We start from the raw sequence: 13,150 nt of genomic DNA, 5'->3' as shown, positions 1-13,150 counted from the left end.
AAACCGCGATAGAGTGAAGCCGCGGAAGTCGAAGCGCGAAGTGGCGAGGGTTCACTGTACATATCTTAACCATTCAATTGCACCTACTGAACCCGTGATTAGTGTGAGGAGCTGGCTACCCCCACAAGTGTGTAGGAAAAGAATTTAATTTGGTCCTGCAAGTCTGGTTTTGGAAACAACCTCAGAAATTTAGGTACTCTTTGCCTTTCAAAAACAGTCAGGCAAGTCGAGGTTACAGAAGCCCCACATCTGGAGAACTATCTTCAAGTAGGGAAGGAGGTAATACAACAGTGAATAATCATTGATTGGATGGAACATAACTATGCATTGGCATTAGGTCATGTATATACACTGAGATCCCATTGATAAGGGGCATGGAGGCCTTGGAATACTGTCTCCTTGAGGCTTCATTAGTTGTCGAGAACATCTATGCATGGGAGAGGGTGGCGTGTGTCCCTGGAGACAAGAGAAGCTTTTTCGTGTTGAGAATTCTCCCAGACCTTGCCTGGTAAACTTCTGAGGTTGTATCCCTTTTGCTAATAATAAATGGTCAACTGTAAGTAGAGGTAATAGTTTCCATACATTCTGAGTCACCCTGTCGATCTCATTACTGAACTCCTTAGCAATACTGAGCATCGTTATAGAGGTTGGTACTTGCCTGTTGGCCAGGAGCTCTAAGGATAGGGTCCCAACTTGTGGCTATCCAACTCTGGCTCGTTCAAATCAGGGAGGAAGCGCCACAGGACTGGCAGATGTCAGACCGATGGAATGGGAAAGCTGTCTTCACAATGGACAATGAGCTATATGTCAGCTGTTGTTCGTGTATTTCACACTGACAATGATGAAATATTACTGACATAAATGAAAGGAAATCTAGGAGATGGTCAATAGAGAATTGTGGAGAGCCTGGCTTATGTAATACAAAACCTACTTCTCTTGCTTTCTTTTGTAAACCAGCTAGCCCAGTTGTGTGGAGTGCATTTTAACTTCTGGGGACTCTGTTGGTGTCAGGGGAGAATTGTGCTCCATAGGGCATTCCGATCTGCTTCCCAAAGGGCACCGACCAGAAAAACCTATGGATCAGTTCCACATTATCCACAGGGGGTTGTCAGGAGTCAGAATTTGTTCTCTAATAAATTCAACAGCAAACAACATCATAGGAAATATAATAAAGGGAATAGGTAACTAGTAAAATGTATTAGAGAACAAATTCCTTATGGAAGGCTTAAATTAATCATGTTGTCACAAACAGCAGCCCGACAGCAGATGGTGCTAATCCATCTTTACTCTTAGGAAACTGCAAGCAACCGTTTTAGAAAAACTTGGGAAAACTAGTGACATGTACCTCCCTTTCAGCTTTGGAATTTGGACAGTTGACCTAGAGTTAAAAATCAATTTTATGGAAGCCCGCTTTTAAAGTTTCCCCCCCATAATTTACCACAGATATTTTACTTATTAATGGAATACAGAAAAAGTAAATAGTGAAAAAGGAGAGAAAGGTGGGGAATAGTTTGAATTTTATTTCTAAGTGTTTTCCCAACAGGTTGCAAAGTCTGGTATTTAATTAATTCAGCTCTTTAAGTATTATTAATTATATATGATGATATAAGAACAATTATAGGAGTTTAGTATGTACCCATGAACAAAATTAAACAAATTTAAACAAAATTAAACTTCTATTTTTTTATTTAAATCATTTTCTGGGGAGTTCTTACAGCTCTTATCACAATCCATACATAAATTGTATCAAGCACATTTGTACATATGTTACCATCATCATTTTCAAAACATTTTCTTTCTACTTGAGCCCTTAGTATCAGCTCCTCCACTCCCCACCCCCCTCTCTCTTGCTCTCTGGTGATCCAGAGCATGCGTGCTGCTGCTGTAGCTAGTTCTCTGCCTCAACCTGTGAGCTACACTACCTATGGGCCAGGCCAATCAGTGGATCGTGTCGCTAGAGCTGGAGGCTCCTTCAAGACCTGCTTCACCATGCTGCTGGTTTGTACATCGCTTGAGCTTGAGGCTGGTGGATCCTGCCATCTTTTATTGCTTGTGTTCAATTTCCCATCTGGGCCTGCTTTGCTAGGCTCCAAAGCTACTGACTGTTGGTGACCCACCCTGCTGCTTGCTGCCTGTGGGCACACTCTGCTTGCCTTATCCTAGGGAGGACTCTCCTGTCAACTTTCCTGATCTTGGGCCTGGCAATGCATGTGAGTTGAAGGACTTCCAGTATATGAACTGTTCCACAGAAGTGAGCTGAACCCTCGGTACTGCTATATGGACTAATTAGCTGTTATATTCCTTCTTGCTCTATCAATCAATCTATCTACCTATCTAAAATCATACGTTTCCTGGTTTTGTTTCTCTAGAGAACCTTGCCTAACGCACTAAGCAAGACAAAATCCTTGGCAATTTAATGCCCGCCCCCCCCACTCCATGTTACCTATTGGTCCAGTTGTGAGGATTTGTGTCTTCTGTACATTGAGTTGCAATCCATACTAAAGGCTACAATCCTTGATCTTCATTAGCAAGCACTTCAAGTCTTTCTGACTTTCAGCAAGCAAGGTTGTGCCATCTGACCTGAGTTTATCTATGAATAATTAATGGTCTGCTGCATATTTTGCCCCTGACATTGTCTTGGCTAATGATATTGAGGTACTGTATCATCTACTCTCACCCTCAAACCACTGTACATGCTACTCCTAAACGTAATCACTACGCCAAACAGGGCTACTGTCATCTACCCCCACAGATGTAGTCATTTTGATTCTTGTATGTACCATCTGGTGAGGTTCAAATGTAGAGCACATCTACATTTATGCTATTATGTGCTGTTTATGCTATTTAAAATACATATTTGCCACATGAAGACATCTTTGGTTTTTCAGCATTCTATCATGTCATCTGCAACTTCATTTTTATCAACAAGAAAATTTCTGAACTATTAATTCTTTCCTTTTGTTTCCAACTTTTTAGTTCTTATTACTAGTAATTAGCAAGACTTCTTGATTGCATATTGGATCAATTTAAGACTGAGTAATTTCATAGAATTCTTCAATTTCTTCCTCATTGAATTTAGTAGTCAGAGTGTAAATTAGAATAATGATTGTATTTGCTAATCTTTCTTATAGGTACATATCTATCATCATATCACATACATCATAAGATAGCTATTGAAAAGTTATTTTTGATGATGATTGTGTTGCCATATCTCTTGAATTAGTCATTTCCAGTGTAGCAAACCATATGATTGTCTGATTTAAAAGGGCCATTACTGGCCAATGAACATGAGAAAATGCTCCCCATCATTAGCTGCCAGAGAAATGCAAATTAAAACACCTAACACCTTTGAGGATAGCCCAGATCAGAAAATCAAAGAGCAACACATGTTGGAGGGGATGTGGCAAGATAGGAACTCCCCTCCACTGGTGGTGGTCTGGTAGATATGTACAGCCTCTGTGGAAAGTTATGTGGTGATATTTAAAGCAAGTGGAAATTGAGTTACCTTATGACCCAGCAATCACTCTACTGGGCATATACCCAGAAGAGGTAAGAAATGGCCCACGACCAGTAGTCTGCACTCCAATGCTTATCGTGGCATAATTCACAATCACAAAGAATTAGAAACAACTTAAATTTCCATCACTAGAAGAATGGATTGGAAAACTCTGGCACATACCCACAATGGAGTCCTAGACATTACTAAAAAGCACGTATCATTGCATGAAGCACATTGTTTCATGGGAAGAGTTGGAGAAAATGATGTTAAGTGAAGGTAGCCAATCACCAAAGGACAAGTACAACATGGGCCCACTGAGGTAAACAGTAGGTATAGAAGAAAAGCCAATTATCTCACACTGTATGGGTTGAGATATATGGGCAATCAGGCTCGGGACAAACCAAACCCAAGAATGTACTTGTCACTCTAACACAAAGAATGGGAAAGGGTAGGCAGGGAGATGAGATGGCACTGGGTGAACAGGGCACTAATCCACCAAAGGGGAGGGCATTGTTTATGTCTCCACAGAAATGGAAATGTGAGTTCAGACCCCATAACAGCATGCCAAACCTTGAGGGCAATGTAACCACATGGAGTAACTCATGAACAGAGAGGTCTACAGGGCTGGCCCTAATAAGAGCCAAACTCACCCCCACCCTTAGAAGTATGTGCTACAGAGGACAACACTAAACCTATAGGTTGGGGAGAAGGCTGGGCCTGCCACACCCACAGAGAAGTAAACCAAGAAGGAAAAAGAGAGAGGGACTAGACTCCATATTGACACACCAAACCCAGAGAGTGATGTCCCTGCATGGAGCTGCAAAGGCACAAAAAGGACTGCAGAGCCAACAACAGCTCAAGACACGATGTACCTCACTGGAGCATACCATGACAGAGGACAATACTGGGGGCACATGTGGGAGTGAGTCCAGCCTGAACCCCCCACAGCGGAGCAAACCAAGAAGGGAACATAACAGATCAGCAATGGGAGCAATGCAAATCCAAAAAGCCCTTGAGGAGTCCACAAAATAGATTCAGGCTAGGTGGGGAAGTTCCCAGAACCCACCAGGACCTGTAGGGAGATAGAAAAGTCAGTGGACAGACCTGGAATAATGTATGGTTTTTCTGGTTTTTTTCCTTCACCTTTTCTTCAATCTTTTGTTTTCTTTTTCTTTTCCCTCCATTATTGTTTTGCCTAACTATATAAGATAGGCATGGGAAGCAAGTCCAAGGAGAAAGCAGCAGGACCGATGTTCTGGAGGGACTTGGAGGGAGGAGGAGGCTGGGGGTGAGGTGGGGAAGGAGGAGTGAACAAACAATGCCATAGACAGAGGAACAACTAGGGAATGAAAAGCAACAACGAGGAGGCAGTAGAGATTCCAGTGGTGTTGGAGCACCAGCAATCTAGCTGAGAGGAATTACTAAGAGGTGGAAGAAAGACAAGTATGATGGTGGGGCTGGAGGAAGGTAAAAGGAAACAGGAAAGATCTAGGAAGCTAAGCTATGGATAAAGGTATAAAAATAGGCATGTACTTATGTAAATATATTAATTCATAAAAATATAGGTATTGGCCTATGTACATATATTTATATGGAAATACATTGAGGAAGTGGACAGACTTTGGGCCTCTGCTCAAGCCCTCCCTCAAAGCAAGAACACTTTGTTCTAACAACCTGGCATTCTGTGAAGCTTACCCTCCCGATACAATTACTGGAAGACAAAATGGGTGTGTAAACAAATGTGGTGAAGAAAGCGGATGGTGCCTGGCTATCAAGAGATACAGCATCTGGGGTCTCAAAGGTTTGAAATTAAACAAGTGGCTATCTAGCAGAGAAGAAGCACACCAGCCTGTGTGATCATGAGGTGTCGACAGAATCAGGTAACAGGCATCGGAAGACCCAAAACAAAACAAAAACATATATTGTTGAGAACAAACCCATCTGTATACAATAGAACATCCCCTCACAGAAAGGTCACGAGGAAGGGATGAGTCAACTAGGGTGAAGCTTAGTACCAATGAAACACACAATATTCCTCTGCTTCTTTGAGGCTTCCTCATTCCCCACTATCATGATCCTAGTCCTACCTTTCAATTCTGGCTAGACCGGAACATGTACACTGGTACAGATAAGAGCTCACAACACATGGAAACTACGTCAGAGAAACCCCTCAGGAACATAAATGGGAGTGGCGATACCAGGAGGATAGGGGAAAAGTGAGGAGAGGAGGGGAGAAAGGGGGAACTGATCTGAATGATCGATGAATTACCCCGCCCACCCTTCCCCAGAGGTACGAACAACAGAAACATGGGTGAAGGGAGACAGCGGACAGTGCAAGATATGAAAATAATAATCATTTAGCATTTATCAAGGTGTCATGAGGGTGGAAGGAGGGGGAGGGAGGGAAAAATAAGGAGCTGATACCAATGGGCTCAAGTAGAAAGTAAATGTTTAGAAAATTATGATGTCAGGAAAGGGAGAGGGGGACCAAACCTCATCCCAGAGCTCCAAGCCTTGAGGGCAATACACTGGCATGGAAGCAGCAAACTAACAGAGAGGACAATGGGGCTGGGCCCACATCGAGCTATGCTGACTTCCTCCCCAGGACAGCGCAAAAGATATAGCCCAGGGAGAGGGGCGGGTCTATCTAGACCACATGGGAGTGAACTAAGAGGGTGGGGGTGCAGAGAGAGAGAGAGATAATCTCATCATGGCCCACCAAGCTCTGGGGATGACATCTCTGCTTGGAGCTGCCAATTCCCAGATAGGACTGTAGGACCAACCCCACAACAAGACACGTTCCCTTACTGACCCATTTCGCTATGGGGGACAGCACTGGAGACACTGTGCAGTAAGTGTGCCCGGTCTGACCCATGCACAGCTGCATGAAATGTGAAGGGGGTGCAACAGGGAAGCAAGGGATGCAAAGTAACCAAGTCTCTGAGGAATCCTGAAAATAGACTTCCAACTCAGGGGACAGGGCTTGACACCTCATCAGACTTGATTGGAAAACATACATAAGGGTCAGCAGACAGACCTGGAACTATCTATTCTTTTTCTTGTTTTGTTTTTGTTTCACTTTTTCTTTCACCCTACATCTATCTATATAAGATAGGCAGGATGAACAATGCCAAGGAGAATAAAAAACAGGACCGATGGTTTTGGAGGACATGGGAGAAGTGGGGGCAGGGAGGGGTAATGGGGCACCAACAAACTCAGAGATAAGGGAACAACAGGAGATCTAAAATTGATGGTGAGAAGGGTGTATAATGCCTGGTGGGGTATAATCAAGTGCAAGGTATATGAGAGGAATTTTTGAGAGCTGAATGGAGGGTGAGCATGATAGTGGGGTAGGAGGAAGGTGAAAGGAAATAGAGGAAAGAAATGGGCAGAAATTATTTATAGAGTTATAGCTATAGGCATGTACATATGCAAATATATTAATTTATAATGAAAGGAATAGAGGCCAAGGTACATATATTTATATGCTAAGTATTAAGATAGCAGATGGACTTTGGGCCTCTCCTCAAGTCATCCCTTAACACAAGAATACTTTGTTCTGATAATCTGGCACTCTTTAATACTCACCTTCCCGACATGCTCACTGAATACAAAATGGGTGCATAAGCAAATGTGAAGAGAATGTATGGTGCCTGTCTATCAAACGATATAGAATTTGGGGTCTTGAAATTAAACAAGCAGCCATCTAGCAGGGAAACAACAAAGCTCACATGGAAGAAGCCCACCAACCTGTGTGATCATAAGGTGTTGACTGGATCAGGTATCAGATATTAAAAGATCTCAAACAAACAACCATATCAACATGAACAAGGGGGGTTGGAGTGGAGACACAAAGCCCATCTGTAGACATGTGGATATCTCCCTACAAAAGAGTTATAAGGAAGGGATGATTCAGCCAAGCTGTATAGGCGAACCACACATCATTCCTCTAGTTCCTGAATGCTTCCTCCCCCTCCCCAACTTCCATGACTCAATTCTATCTTACAAATCTGGCTAGACTGGAGAACACACATTGGTACAGATAAGATCTCTCGACACATGGAATTCAGGACAGATAAATCCCTCAGGAACAGTAGTGGGAGTAGCGATATCATGAGGGTTGGGGGTTGGTCAGGGAGGGGCAAGGGGGATAAAGGGAGAACCCATCACAAGGTTGAATATATAGCCCCCCCCCCCAGGAGATGAATAACAGAATTGTGGGTGAAAGGAGACAACAGGCAGTGTAAGATACAAAATAAAAATAACAACATATAATTGATCGAGGATTCAGGAGGGTGGAGAAAGAGGAGCTTATACCAAGGGCTCTAGTAGAAAATTATTTGGAAATGATGATGGCAACAGATGTACAATTATTCTTGATACAATTGATGTATTGAATGTTAGAAGAGCTGTAGGAGCCCCCAATAAAATGATCTTTTAAAAAGCAAACTAACAAAATGGCCATTAACAGTTCATAACAGATTACTGATATTGAATATTGATGTTGATTTCTATGTGCTCCATTGCATTTTTGATGATTTCCACTTTTCCTAGATTCACATTTCATATATTTTGTGCTTCAATTTTTAATGGATTTTTTCAGTTGTTTCTTTTCATTTTGGGTCATGTCCCAATGAATATCCTGAATAGTTTTTCCGTCCATGTCATTAAGGTCAGCTCTACTTTGAGGAGGCAGCTCTTTTCCAGTGGTATTTTGAGTGCCTTCCAACTTGAGAGTCTCATCATCTGGCACTCTATGAGACAACATTCCACCATGTTCTGCCTCATGCACAACATTCTCTACTTTTTCATACAGATTCCCAAATTCATTACAATGGCCACACAGACAACGTTTACTTTTAAAAGGTTAAGGAAGTTAGTAGGTTACAATCCAGGTGAAGAATGCTCAGGATACAGATGTTCGGTCAGGTCATGCTACAAAGTTCTTTCCGGGCTGTGACTAAATGCCCAAAGGGCATGACACTCCTGTACACCTCAATCCAAAGGCATTCAGCTTATGCTTCATGGGTTAATGAACCCAGCTTGCTGAATTAAGTGCCAATGGACCCCACTTCAGTAAGCCTCAGCCTGAAGGCATTCAGTTCCAGGTGCCCAAGGTAAGCACCCAGAGGTACCACATTCCACAAGCCAGACTTCTGCCCCAAAGAACTCAGCTTTAATTGCTCTGTGGCTTGGGAAATCCACCCCTCTGTTTCTCACTCAGGCTCTTGGCTCTGTTGCTACCACTCTGGTGTCACAGCTGTCTTCTGGGTCAAGGAGGTTCACTGGGCAAGGGTTTCAAAATCCAGAGGATGCTCTTCTCTCCTGGCCCTTCCTGGTAATGAACCCCCCCCCCCCCCCCGCCACCATTGCTTCTCACAGGGCTCCTTTTACACCCCGCAGGATGGTACTGCAAATCAATGTTAACAATTGCTCACAGGCGAATCCTATCAGTGTCTTCCTCCCACCTTCTTCACCCAGATCTATGCAGGAAAATGTCATTTGATGGAAGTATAGAGTACAAACCAGTCTGCTTTGGAAGAAATACAGCCATAGTGCTCCTTAAAGGCAAAGATGGGGAAACTTGATCTTATAAACTTTAGACATGTTGTCAGGAGAGACCAGTCTCTGGAGAAGGATGCCATGCTTGGTAAAGGGGCAATGGAAAAGAGGAAGGCCCTCAAGGAGATGGATTGACACTGTTGTCCCAACAATAGGTTCAAACACAGGAACAATTGTGTGGATGGCACAGGTCTGGACAGTGTTTTGCTCTTTTGTGCATAAGTTCACCAACTCAGAAATTTCTAAACTACCATTAATCTACTGCAAAAAGATCAAGGAATCTAAAGCATAATTGAAAGCAGATGACAAATACAGCTAAGTTTATCTGATATAAGGTTATTTTATTTCTTAAATAGGGAAGTCATTTACTCACATGTTTCAAAACAAAAAAAATATATAAGTGGGCATATATTGGGAAGTTAACTCCTCCCCTTAATTTCATCCTCCCAGTTTCATCCCTGGTCCACACACACAGAGCCATCTTCATTACCATATATCTTGAAAGGCCGCTCACTACCTACGTTTGAAATATCAACTCTTTTTAATGAGGTTTCCACAGTCTTGTAAAATTATTGTCTCTTAAAAAGTCAGACGGGGTCATCTTCCCTTTTTAAATAGTTTACATTATTCTCCACAGGCCTATTGTGAAATGTTTCCCTCGAGAGTTATAGTATTAAATAAGAAAGCACTTTCCCAAGAAATCTATGCCACCAGTTACCCGTCTTGTCTCATGAGAAAAACAAACATTTCTTTTCATGACATTCCTTCTCCTTAAGATTTTCTGAGTTTTTTGAGGTTTTGTCCTCCAGGACGCAGTATATGCTTAAATACAACACACAGCTCTTTTAGACGACTCTGTGTACTATTAAAGCTGGAATCTATAGTTTCCGTGTGGGGAGTTCAGTAAGCGCAATTGTACGGTTGAGCTATATAAAGATTATCATAAAGTCATAGAAAGTGAGAGAGATAAGAGAGAGTAAAACAAATAAGTCAGACACATTTCATGGTAGTGTGCTCACCTCACCTCCTCTTGGTGGTACAGGGCAGGAGAGAGTGATTTATTGCTAACCGAGGCTTGTATATCATTGCCTCCTCATTACAGGTAAAGACATACGTCACAGGAAGAGGCTGTACAATAGGCAATACAACCAATAGGAGGGCGTTATACCATGCGCATAAGCATAACAGGAAGGGGATGGGCTAGGGCTGTACACATGATAGGAAGGGGTGGAACTAGAGGTATATATGTGACAAGAAGGGCAGACCCTAGATTCATGATGGCGGCCTAACCTTGGGCACCCTTGAGTGGGCTTGACCTCCCTGGGCTCTCCTTCAGGGAAACAATCTACTACTATCCTTATCAGAAGGGAGTGGGCCCTACTTAGGGTGGGACATACTGTACTGTCTGATTGCTCTAGATGGCTGATAACCCTTAAGGAGAATAAACCCTGGCCTACTTCTGTTGACTTCCAAGTGTATAGTCATTTGCCATGTGTAGCAAGCAGCTCAGTTTGGGATGTATTTGGGGGAGATAACTTGGGAGAAATCTTTTTGTTTCCCACAGTTTGGGGATAAATATGTAGAAGTGGGACTGTGTCTTTTTGCTATTATCCCTAGTGATCTACTTATAAACACATTTTCTCTGTTTCTACATACTCAGGCTAATACTTTCTCTAGGAGACCCAGTAAGAGTTCTACTACATGGAGGAGGGCAAGCACAACTACCACATAGTAAGTTTCATTTCTTATGTCAGTTGACTGAAAGCAAAGATAGGAGTCACTGCACTGGTAATTAATCAATCCTGATTACCAAGATATTTAAGAATCAGAACTATAAAATTGAGGAAAGTAAGTGTGAGTCTAGATAAGGAGCTCTTCATATTTTCATACCACAGTGCTGCAAGGCAAGATAACAAAGGACTCTGGCCCCTGAGAGATGAAGATATGAGTTATCTTATCAGGCACCGTGAACAGACCAACCAAAGTGCTAGTTGAGTAACCTAGAAGAGGCAACATAGCCAGCTCTGCGACAGGGACACTAATGTGGATTCGTTAACCTTCTTGCATTAATTATTGACAACTTTGTCAGATACTCTTTTTAAAAATCTTACTTCTTTAGTCTGTGTCTTGATTTGCTATGTTTATATCCTACACTCAGTTTGCTTCTCTCACGTTCCGTGTATTAAAACTTTATTTCTTGGATACTTTGTTTGATCTGTTCCCAGAATACACTTTCGTCTGCAGCCAGAATTTGATCTAGAGTTCTATGGAGTCTTTTATCCAAGCTAAATTGAGGCTGTCTCTTAGTCTTCATCTGTCTCTTTCTTTGATACCTTGTTCTAGCTCTCTCATCCCCTGCTTTCCTTTTAAGAAGTAATCTAATTTTCAGGTAAATGGCAGGTAGAAGTTATAACTACTTTGTACTTTTTATGTGCTTTTTTAGCTTTATAGCTTTTTCTACTGGCCTATAACATGCCTTGCTGTAAAAAGCTTTATGACAAACTCCAAAACTTCTTGGCTTTGAATAAAGAAGTGCCTCCCAAGACTTCAACCTTTCCAAATCAAATTTAGTACATGGAATTTTGTTTTTCTTTATTATCACTTCTTCTAAAGTTTTCTGATTCCACAATCAAATTCCACAATCTGATCACACCATCTCTAAATAATAGAATCACTCTGATTTTTTTTACCTTACTATACTCTCAATATCATATAACCTTCAGATATGATGGATGTAAATTTTTTTATGAGTATAGCATGTGCCTTCTTTTTTTTTAAAAAAACATTTTATTAGGGGCTCATACAACTCTTATCACAATCCATACACACATCAATTGTGTAAAGCGCATTTGTACTTCATTTTCAAAACATTTTCTCTCCACTTAAACCCCCGACTTTAGGTCCTCGTTTTTCCCCTCCCTCCCCGCGCCCCCCTTCCTCTGAGCCCTTGATAGTTTATAAATTGGTATTTTGTCATATCTTGCCCTGTCCGACGCCTCCCCTCACCCCCTTTTCTGTTGTCCGTCCCCTAGGGAGGAGGTCACATATAGTCCCTTGTAATCGGTTCCCTCCTTCCTACCCACTCTCCCTCCACCCTCCCTGTTTTGACACTAACACCACTGGTTCTGTAGGGCTCATCCGCCCTGGATTCCCTGGATTTTTAGTTCCTATCTATACCAGTATACCTCCTCTGGTCTAGCCAGACTTGCAAGGTCGAATTCGAGTCATGGTAGTAGGAGCAGGGAGGAAGCATTTAGGAACTAGAGGAAAGTTGTATTTCTCATCATTGTTACTTCGCACCCTGACTGGCTCATCTCCTCCCCGAGACCCCTCTGCAAGGGGATCTCCAGTAGCCTACTATTGGGCTTTGGGTCTCCAATCTGCACTCCCCACACATTCGGATGTAAATTTTTTCATAAATAAATTAACTCATTTTTATTTTCAAGAGCCATGGTGGTACTCTGTTGTAAGTGTTGGCTGCTAACCACAGACCTTTCTTAGAGGGAGAAAGATGAAGCTTTTTGCTCCCATACAGTCTCAGAAATTCTGTATAATTGACTCAATGGCAGTAAATATTTCAGACAAATCTCTATGTTATTACCATTTTCATAAGTGAAGGAATTAATATTAAATGATCTCATATGAAATTACAGATATGGTGATTATTAAAAAGTCCTGCTCTTTCTTCAAACAGAAAAATTATTGACATTGGAAAGCGTGTATTATAAATTAAAAGAGACATAAGAGGAAAAAATTAAATGCAATTTGTTGAGTTTTGGCACATGGATATTAATTCAAATATCAATTTGTGTACTAATTTGTACAAACCTGCAGTAAAAAGATATTTTGGGGCATTGAGTAACTTTGAATGTAGACTGGATACTAAATAAACTAGTGATTGTTAGTTTGGTTAGATATGATAAAATATTGAGGTTGGGTTGGAAAACATTGCTATTTATTAAAGAAGCACACCGAAACAATTAAGTAGAAATACTAGAAAGAGTACGGTAAGTAAATATTTAAAATATCAGTAAGTAATATATCTGGATGGAACATATATTTTGAAAATTTTCATAATAAAAGAAAAAA

The sequence above is a fragment of the Echinops telfairi genome, unplaced genomic scaffold, assembly GCF_000313985.2.
Source record: "Echinops telfairi isolate 266 unplaced genomic scaffold, ASM31398v2 ScPeMD7_7468;HRSCAF=8506_0, whole genome shotgun sequence".
NCBI lineage: Eukaryota > Metazoa > Chordata > Mammalia > Afrosoricida > Tenrecidae > Echinops > Echinops telfairi.
This window is presented reverse-complemented; position numbering follows the sequence as displayed.